The sequence below is a fragment of the Prionailurus viverrinus genome, chromosome E1 (genome assembly GCF_022837055.1).
Source record: "Prionailurus viverrinus isolate Anna chromosome E1, UM_Priviv_1.0, whole genome shotgun sequence".
In the NCBI taxonomy this organism is placed as follows: domain Eukaryota; kingdom Metazoa; phylum Chordata; class Mammalia; order Carnivora; family Felidae; genus Prionailurus; species Prionailurus viverrinus.
In genome coordinates this window covers 46,375,525-46,385,661 of record NC_062574.1, presented here as the reverse complement: position 1 = coordinate 46,385,661, position 10,137 = coordinate 46,375,525, and positions in this window count along the sequence as shown.

Here is a 10,137-nt window from a genome sequence, read left to right as displayed (position 1 = left end):
CCTTTATAAATGTAAATTTTCCCTTACAAAAGGGTGACTCTGACAGTTTCCATAGCTTCTCCAGGCGTCTGCTGTTTCTCAAAATTATCAGCTCAACATAATCCTTATGCCATAGGGGCGTATTTTGAGGCGGCCCGCTCTGCCACTCTTCAGTGACAGTTTGGGAAGAACCACACCCAGTAAGCTTCTCTGATGTTTTCCAAAGAGCTACACGCCTGGCCGGTCATTAGCCACATGCACACCTGGAGGTTCTTTGCATCCAGTTTCCATAGGTGAACTTGCCCATTCAAAGGTACATTTCAAGTGCCGCTGGCTTTTTCATATTTCTGCCCCTTCTCCCCGTCGCCTCATTTGCCATTCATGGTGTCCTGCTGTCATATGTGGGGTGGGAGCCACGGACGTAGAGAAAAAAGAGGAGTGAGTACTTGTTCTATGGAAGCTGGTGGCTCCTGAGCCTTCGCTGTCCAAGGTCACTTCGATCAGCTTGAATGAAAGCAGCCCGCGTGGTGGACATTGACTCCCCGACAGCTTTGTCTCTCTAATACCCTATTGCATTTCAAAAAGAGTTGTCCTGCCCTCTCAGCCATGTCCCAACCCGGGCTGAAAGCAGTGGCTCATTCGCTGTCCTGGGACCTGCTCTGGCAATGAAGAGTGGTCCAGAAAAGGTCCCTCAGAGGGTGCCCGCCTGCCGCTACCTGGTCTCTCATGCCCTTCCAGCACCCCTCCTGCAGGGATTGAGTTGTTCTCCCAGGGCCAACGCCAGAGCCACAGTCTGACCTGACTGGCTGCCCTCCACCCCCAGCACAACATGTGTGGCCAGCTGGGGACAGTGCTTCATGGCGGCAATGATCTGCTGCAGGGGAGGGGGTTGGAGAGCTTACAGACTCACCCAGGGTACACATTCGGTCACCCAATTAAACCATGAGCGCTGTACGAGGAGTCAAGAGACTGGGTTCAGACTCAACCTAACTTCTGGGTACCAGGTGGAGACATCTGTCCGCCTGTCTTGGGCTGCTTCTCACCCATATGATAACAACGTTTACTATGTGCCAGGGACTGTTATAAGTTATGTATTAAGTCTTTAGAGCCTCCAACAGTCTCTAATACAGATTACAGTGATGCTACCTGCTTGTAAATGAGGAAGCTCAGAGAGACTGATGTAGTCTGTTCAAGGCCAAGAGCTAGTAAACGATAGTTGACTCCAGAACGTGGCCTCTTAATTCCGACGCATACTGCCGCCGTTGGGATAGGAAAAAATGTATCGGCTATCCAGTGCTGTGTAACAAATTCCCACGCAGGAATCAAGAAGCCGATGGCGGTGTCTCGCTCAGAGTCTCTCATGAGGCTGCCACCAAAGGGTTGACCGGGGCTGCACTCATCAGGAGGCTGGACCGGGCTGGAGGATCCACTTCCATGATGGCGCCCTCACACATTACTGGTTGTTGGCTGGACGTCTCAGTTCCTCTCCATGTAGACCTCTCTCCACAGGCTGTTTGAGTGGCTTCAGGACACGGTTGTAGGCTTTGCCCAGTGCGGTTACTCTAAGAGAAGGCAAAGCAGAAACTGAACTTAGCCATGGAAGGCACACACGGTCGTTTCCACAGTATCCTATTGGTTACACAGGTCTGCCCTCTTCCGCGTGGAAGAGAAATACACAAAGAAATAGATACCAAGTTGGTGGGGCCAGTGGAGCCATCTTGGAAGTTGGCTATCACAGATAGTGACAGAGAGCAGCTAACAGGGTGGTCGGGAGAATCAAGTCAGAGAATAGATGTAAGCATGCTGTAGGAGTTTGCTAAGGCTATTGTACCACAGACTGGGTGTCTTTAAACAAGAGAAATATATCCTCTCACCAGTCTGGAGGCCAGGGGCCCCAAATCAAGATATCCGCTGGGCCACATTCCCTTTGAAGACTCCAGGGAAGAATCTTTCTTTGTCTCTTCCAGCTCTCGGTGGCAATCTTGGGCTTAGAGTTTCCTCACTCCAATCGCTGCTTTGTTGTCACACGGTCTCTCCCAGTGTGTCTTTTTCCTTTCTTTCTTTGAGAGAGAGCATGTGCGTGGGCTGGGCAGGGGCAGGGAGAGAGGGGGACAGAGGATCTGAAGCAGGCTCTGTGCTGATGGCAAAGAGCCTGATGCGGGGCTCGAACTCACAAACTGTGAGACCATGACTTGAGCGAAGTTGGATGCTTAACTGACTGAGCCACCCAGGCGCCCTCCCAGTGTGTGTCTTTACATGGCCTCCTTATAAGGAGAGTAGTCACATTGGATTTAGGGCCCACCCTACTCCAGTGGGACCTTATCTTAACTTGAGTACATCTGCAAAGACCCTAATTCCAAAGAAGGTCACATTCGCAGGTATGGGAATTGGGACATCAACACCTCTTCAGGCAGGTGAGGGGGTGCGATCCATCACACAACATGCCCTGTGCCACGTGTCGTACCGTCAGTCCATATTGTCTTCAATCGCAGCCGAAATGGTGATAATGGAAGCTGATGTTCGACTGGCTCTCCTGCTGGAGGCCATTGTCATCGTGATGGCAGCCTTTAGTTCACTTTGAAAGTCCTGGTGTCCTGGCCACTTTCCCAAGCCCAGGCTGCTGTCTCTCACTGGAACTTCCTCATACTTCCCAGTGGATTCTGGATTCTAGCCACCGTATTTGTCTCTATCAGATTCTCTCTTGCACACGCCATGCCCCCGAGGCTGATTCTGTCCCACACCTTTTTCACCTGACTGCCCCAAACATCTCTGCGGCCCACGTCTCCCTCCCTGTTCCTGAAGCCACTGTTGCTCTAACGGTTGTTTCTTGGTGGAGTGCTGGGACCCTGCCAAGAAACGCCATTCAGCCCCCTTGTTCCTGGCACCCACTGGCTCCTTGGCCAAGCCAGGCACCCGGCGATGTGTGTCAGGAAAATGGAGCTAGGAAGTGGTTTCGAGTCCCAGCTCTGCCTCCCGTGAGCTAGGTGACCTCCAGCAAGTCTCTCCTCCTCTTCCCACCACAGCCTCTGAATTTGCCAGGTGCATTCCAGTGAATCCTTACTGGATATTCCCAGCGTGCCAGGCACGGGGTACAAAGGCAACTGAATCACGGTCCCTGTCCCCAAGCATTTATAATTGAATCAGCAAGAATAATGCCAACCAGTCACTGAGATACAGCTTGATAGGAGTTACAGAAGTGCACGAGGTGCCATGGGAACAAAGACAAGGGAGGAAGGACTCCACGCCAGCCAGGAACCAGGGTGGGAGGGCATCCAGGAGAGAAGGAGCAGAGATAGGATTTAAGCTCAGTGCCTGGCTGAGCTGGATGGTCACAAAGGCAGAAGTCACAACAGCAGCTCTCACGCCCAGTTTGACCCACAGAAATGTTGTTTTAGCCACCGGATGCTTTAAATTTGAATGGATTACTACAATTTAAAAATCAGATTTTAGGGGCGCCCCTGTGGCTCAGTCGGTTAAGTGTCTGACTTTGGTTCAGGTCACGATTTCCACAGTTTGTGAGTTCAAGTCCTGCATCAGGCTCTGTGCTGACAGTGCATAGCCTGCTTGGGATTCTCTCTCTTTCTCTCCCTCTCTCTTCCCCTCCATCCCCCAACATAAAATAAATAAACTTAAAAAAATTTTTTTTCAATCAGATTTTACATGAAAATCTGGATTTCCAGCTTCTCTTAGAAGACTGGAAGACGGGGGCGCCTGGGTGGCTCAGTCAGTTAAGCCTCCTGCTTCGGCTCAGGTCATGATCTCATGGTTGCTGAGTTCAAGCCTCGCATCGGGCTCTGTGCTGACAGCTGGGAGCCTGGAGCCTGCTTCTGAATCTGTGACTCCCTCTCTCTCTGCCCTTCCCCCCACTCACGCTCTGTCTCTGTCTCTCAATAAATACATAAATATTAGAAGGAAAAAAAAGAAAACTGGAAGATGAGGCAGCTCAGGGTCCACGTTCCTCCACAGTGATCATCAGCAAGAGCACTCGGTTTGCCCCACTCCCCACCAGTCCCTCTTGCCCTGCACACTCAGCCTCCTTCCCTCGCTGATGCTGCCTGCCTGACCCTTGCCAGCCCTGAAGTTTGTAGTCTCTTTTACAAGACCCGAGGCCGCTGTGGTGTCCCTGCCTTTGTAAAGCATCGCATGCCAACTGGTGATTTAGTCCCAAAGCCACACAAGATTTTGAGGGAAAGCTTTGTGGGCACACACTGCCAAAAAGTTGAAATCTGAGGATTGTAGGGAAGTATCCCGAACTCTAGGATCAAAAACTTGTGACCCCCACAAGACATTCCTGCTTCGGTTTGTCTTATGGGAGCCTGCCTTTTCTTTCTTTCTTTCTTTCTTTCTTTCTTTCTTTCTTCCTTTCAGTGTTTATTTATTTACAATTTTTTCAATGTTTATTTATCTTTAAGAGACAGAGAGACAGAGCACAAGCAGGGGAGGGGCAGAGAGAGAGAGGGAAACACAGAGTCTGAATCAGGCTCCAGACTCTGAGCTGTCAGCACAGACCCTGAGGCGGGGCTCGAAGTCACGAATCGTGAGATCATGACCTGAGCTGAGCTGAAGTCGGACACTTAACCAGCTGAGTATCCAGATGCCTCTGTCCTACAAAAAGGCAGACTTTTCTGTAAAGAGCTGGGGTGGAGAGACAGCATGCCTGACGGCCGGGGGCTCCTTCACTTCCTGCCTCCACCCTCCTGCCATCTGCTCTGGGCCTCCCCCGAGCTGGGGCCCACGGGTGGGCACAGTGCATCATCTGAGGAGTCCTGATCAGAAAATTCCTGTTCTTCTTGTCCCCCTCCCCCCGCCCCAGGGAACACTTCTGTCATCAGTTCTGCACCTGATTCAGGAGCCATCAAAAACAAGGTCAGGAGAGCAGCACATTCTGCACAGCATCTATGCTCCCATCAGTCCCCTAGGGCTGCCTAACCCTGCAGATGTCTACAGATGACAGGAATGAACACTCACAGCTCAGGAGCCTGGAAGTCCCAAATCAACATGTCAGCAGGGCCACACTCCCTCTGAAGCCTCAAGGGGGACGATCCTTTCCTAACCTTTCCAGCTTCTGGTGGCTCCGGCATCCCTTGGCTTGTGGCCGCATCACTCGAGCCTCTGCTCTGACTTCTTTCCCATCTCTTATAAGGACGCTCACCATTGGATGTAGGGCTCACCTTAATCCAAGATGGTCCCATCTCAAGATCCTTATCTTCATTATACCCACAAGCCCTTATTCCAAATAGGGTCATATTCTGAGGGTTTTTTAGGACAAAGAGGGGAGACCAGCCCCCCAACCAACTCTGCTATTGCCGTCTGACAAATAACCCTGACATTTAGTGACTTCAAACAGCAACCACCATTTTCTTCTGTCTTGGTTTCTTTGGGTCAGGAATTCGGGAAGGGCTTGGCTGCGCTGTTCTGGCTTGAATAGCGACGGTGCTGGAACAGTGTGGAGCTGAGGCAGCCAATGGGGGTGGGGTGGGGGGGCCAGCAGGCATCTTTCTTGCTGTGGCCTCAAGGCCTCCCCGTGTGGCCTCCTTATGTGGGCTGGTTTTGGCTTCCTCACAGCATGGCAGCCGTGGGGAGGTCTGACTGCTTCGTGGAGACTGAGGCAGAGAGCTCACGTTTTGTGATTCAGCTTCCAACATCACCGAGGGTCACATCCACTGCGCGCTTGTCCCTGGAGGCAGTCACAAAAGCCCCCCCTAGGTTCACACCAGCTCTCCCTTTACAGATGCAGAGCCCTGGCTCTGTCACTCATATTTGTGTGATCTTATGTAGCTTCGTGTTCTAGAACAAAAGGAATAAGGCCTCCCTGCTACTTTCATGGGTGAAACGAGGCTCAACGTGCTGGACTGCTTGCTAAGATAATCCCAAGAGCCCGACGCAGGGCTCGAACTCACAGACCACGAGATCGTGACCTGAGCCCAAGTTGGACGCTCAACTGACTGAGCCACCCAGGTGCCCCATATTCGTTGATTTTGATGTAAAATTTTCCTCCCAAGCCTAGCAAGAGCAGCACCACCGAGGAGCACGGAGACCGTGGGGTCAAATCATCAAGGAGGGACTGTGGGCTTGGGAGTGGGGAGGTGCTAGTGCCAAAGGTCACCCACGAATAAGCCTGGGGACGGGGATGAGGGGATGAATCTTTCCGAGTACACCTATCATTAAGGGCTCTGTCAATGAGCCACCTCTAAATTTAGTGGCTTAAAACAATTTATTTTTATCTCTCATGGTTTTGTGGGTCAACAGGGTTCAACTGGCCGGTTCCCTGCTGGTGGTGGAGGTCGTCTCTAAGTCTCTACTAGTCTCTCAGGCAGCAGCTGGGGCTGTGGTTGTGTGAAGGTCCCACCCGGCTGACAGTCCCAGATGGCAGCTCGGCAGGGCTCCCCTGTGGGGCCTCTCTCGCCAGCCGTAGGGGCCCGGCTTCTCAAGTGGCAATTCGTGATCCCAAGGGCTGGTGGCAATGCCAGGCCTGTCAAGGGCTGGGTGAGGTCTGGCTCAGCGTGTCTTCTGCCATATTCTGACGGTCAAGAGCGTGGCAAAGCAGCCCAGATACGAGGGAGGGGGGGGAGGGGGGCACGGCAGCTCCTGAGCTGCCCAGTTTAGATGGGCTGTGGTTGTGACAGCACAGAGGGCCCAGCTTTGACTGGAGTGCAGGGACAGGAAAAGCCCCTCCACTGAAAAGCCACTAGGCGGCCTTCGTCCCCTCCCCCGGTCACCCAGGTGCTGCTGGTTTGCTCTGGGCAACAGGAATGTGGACCAGGCCCTGGGCACCAAGGTCAGGGCTGTGATATAGAGGCCTACACGTGGCCAGCATCCAGCCTGGCCTCCCTCCCACATCCTGACACAGCTCTGACCAAGCAGGCGGATGGCTTCAGCGGGGCGGTTTCGGATGGTCCGGTGGACAGCTGGGCGGGCCCAGGCTTCGACGTGGGGGCGGGAGGGCCACTGGAAGTGGTACAGGGAGCCGACCAGAGGGTCCTCTCATTGCCTCGGCTCTAGCTCTTTAACAGAGACCTTGTCACCAGCGCTGTCTCAGGCACCGAGGACATGGAGCCTTGCCCTCCGCCAGCCTCGCCTCTCCTGCTTATTCTCTGACCTCGCCCCTCTCCCTGGCTCGGGCAGCCGCTCCTCTAAAACTCCCCCTTAAAGCCAGCACACTCCCTGGCTTTCCAAACCAAGTGCCACCCTCCAGCTTCCCCCTTCCCGCATCCTCTCCCTGCCCCTTCTCCCATCCTACTAGCTTCCCTGGGGACTCGGGGTGGCACCAGTGTGACTGGGAGCCATCCGCAAAAGTTCGCCTGTGGCGTGTTAATTTCCCAAGACTGCGGCCACCGATCGCCACGCACTCGGGGGCTTCAAAGAACAGAAACTGATTCTCTCCCAGCTCAGGAGGCCAGAAGTCCAAGATCGAGGTGTCGGCAGGGTTGAGTTCTTCTGCGGGAGAACCCGTTCCATGCCTGTCCCAGCCTCTGCTGGCTGCGGGCAACTCTTGGCTTGAGGAAGCATCACTCCTATCTCTGCCTCTGTCTTCAAGAGGCCTCCCACCGAAGTCCCCACGTCTCCTTTTTCAGTCCTTATAAGGACTCTGTCATTCGATTCCATGCAGTATGATCTCATCTCAATCCTGACCTTAATTATATCTGTAAAGACCCTATTTCCAAATAAGATCACGTTCGGAGGTTGAGGCGAACGTGAGTTTTGGAGAGATACCAGCTAAGTCGGGACACGGCCACATGGCATGTTCACCCAGCAACCCCCAAAGAACCTTCCCACCAGGACACTTGGTTCCGCTGGGCAAGGAGGGCAGATGCAGGAGAGACAGGCCTCCCGCTGAGATGGTGACGCAGGGGCCACAGCCCCCCCCCCCATTCCTCTAGAAAGTGAAAATGGCGATTATCCCAACCGAATCCGAGGAGATTCCCGAGTTTCTTGGCCCACTTCCACCCTTGTCTTCTTGGATGTGTGCTTTCACGTTTTCCTTGTGGCTGTGGCTAAATCTGTGCGCCTTGGGCAAGGCATTGCTCCTCTGGGTTTCAGTTGCCTCTCCTCTAACAGGGTAATAGGAGCCTCCTCAAAGGGTCGTCTTGAGTATTAAGTAAGGTTTCACTTAGCGGTTCCTAGCACAGGCCTGACCCGTGGAAGGTGCCAGTGAGTCCGCCAGCAGCCGAAGCAGCAGGTCCGGCCCTGCCCTTACACGTTAAGTGTTGTGTTCAGTGCTTTCCTCGTGTTATCTGAGCTAAACCTCAGGGGCTCCAGGAACCAGGTACTATTTTTATCTCCATTTTATAAAACAAGGAAACTAAAGTTTAGAGAGATTAAGTAACTTGCCCAAGGTCATTCGTGAGTAAGTGGCAGCAGCTCTGAGCCGGAACCCTGTTTTTCCCACTGTAGCCTGACCCTGAGCCCCGGGCGAGGTGGACATATCTGGCTCCTGGGCCCTGCTCCTTCCCCCTTCCCTCCTCCCCCCACAGCCGCCCCTCCCTAGGCTTCCAGCAAGTTCTCTAGACTCACATACCCCTGGAAACACATCACTCCTTGTTCCTCTCTGCATCATACCTTTCTCGGTGATTTATGGAGCCACAACTATGCTCACTGGGGAGATATCTGTTCATGTTTAACTTAAAAATTGGGCAAAGGTGGGGCGCCCGGGGTGGGGGGGCTCAGTCGGTTGAATGTCTGACTTCAGCTCAGGTCATGATCTCATGGTTTGTGGATCGGAGCCCAGAGCCCCGCATCGGGCTCTGTGCTGACAGCTCAGAGCCTGGAGCCTGCTTCGGATTCTGTGTCTCCCTCTCTCTCTCTCTGCCCCTCCCCAGCTCACACTCTGTCTCGCTCCTCTCTCAAAAATAAATAAATGTAATTAAAAAAAATTGGGCAAAGGTGAAGTCATTTACAGGGGATGGGGATGGAAGTCCGATCAGCAAACATCTGCTTCCCCCCGCTTGCCCCCCCCCCCCACCTCCGCCAAATTCCTCCTGTTCTTTTCAGTGGTGACAGCCAGGCTCCAGGAACCTTGGCTACCCCACTGCAGGTTTAGAGAGTTTAGGAAAGACAGCTAACCCTAAAGGCTGCTCAGACCTGCCCTGGTAAGGGTCTGGTGAATTACAGCTGGGGTTGACAAATGGCAAACACTCCACAGGCCAGATCTGGCCCGCCGTCTGTTTTTATGAATAAAGTTTTATTGAAGCACAAGTCACGCCCATTTGGTGACATATTTGTGGTCTGCTTTCAACCTACCCTGGCGGAGCTGAGTGGTTGTGATGGAGACCCTGGCCACGAAGTAGAAGACGTGGCCATCTGGCCTTTTACAGAAGACTGCCAGGCCCTGAATGAGGGAGGTCCTCGGGCCGCTCTCTGTATGAGGTGGTTTCTGTCTGGGCTTCTATTTGGGCTCTTGGAGGAGAGAAGAGATTCTTCTTCTGAGTAAGAGACAGCCCATTGGAGGGGATGTATCGGTGTCTCTCCCAACTTGACAGGTGGGGCTTGTTCACGACAAGAGCGGGGCTGGGGTCTGAGGTAGGGCTGACTCAGGGCCTAGGTCGTTCCTCACCCCCACCCTGAGTCCACCATTGGCCACTGAGCAGCTACAGCCTCAAGCAGAGAACCATTGGTCCCTCGTGTCCCAGGCAGAGGGGGCTGAGCGCCTCTGTAACTTGAGCTCAGCTGTTAAAGTGACCTGGTTTATGCAGCTAGCTGGAGCGACTTGGGCTCCGGGCCATTCCTTCCTCTCTTCCCCTCCCACCACAGTGGCGGTCTCGTTATGTGGTCCCTTTTCCCTGAATATCCTAGGTTCCCCATGGATTATGCCCCCCCCCCACCCCCAGCCACCTTCCCAGACCTGGGAGGGGCTGTGAGCCAGGGAGGGCTTCTCCTGGGTGGGTTCTAAGCACACGGGGAAGTCAGCACCCACACCCACGGGCGAGGAGCTCCAAACATAAATAAACAAGCACAAATGCACACGGCCCCATTCCTCCTCGCTGTCCGGTGAAGGTGTGCCAGGCCCTGGCTGTGCCCTTGGCCACCGAATACAGTTGGCCCAGGCCGGCCTCTGCCTGCTGAGCCACCAGCATGCCCAGAACCCCAGCTCCACAAGCTGGCTCTTTAGGAAGACAGTGGCGGCACCCGGCCCCCCATTCGGGTGGGCTGCTGCCCCAG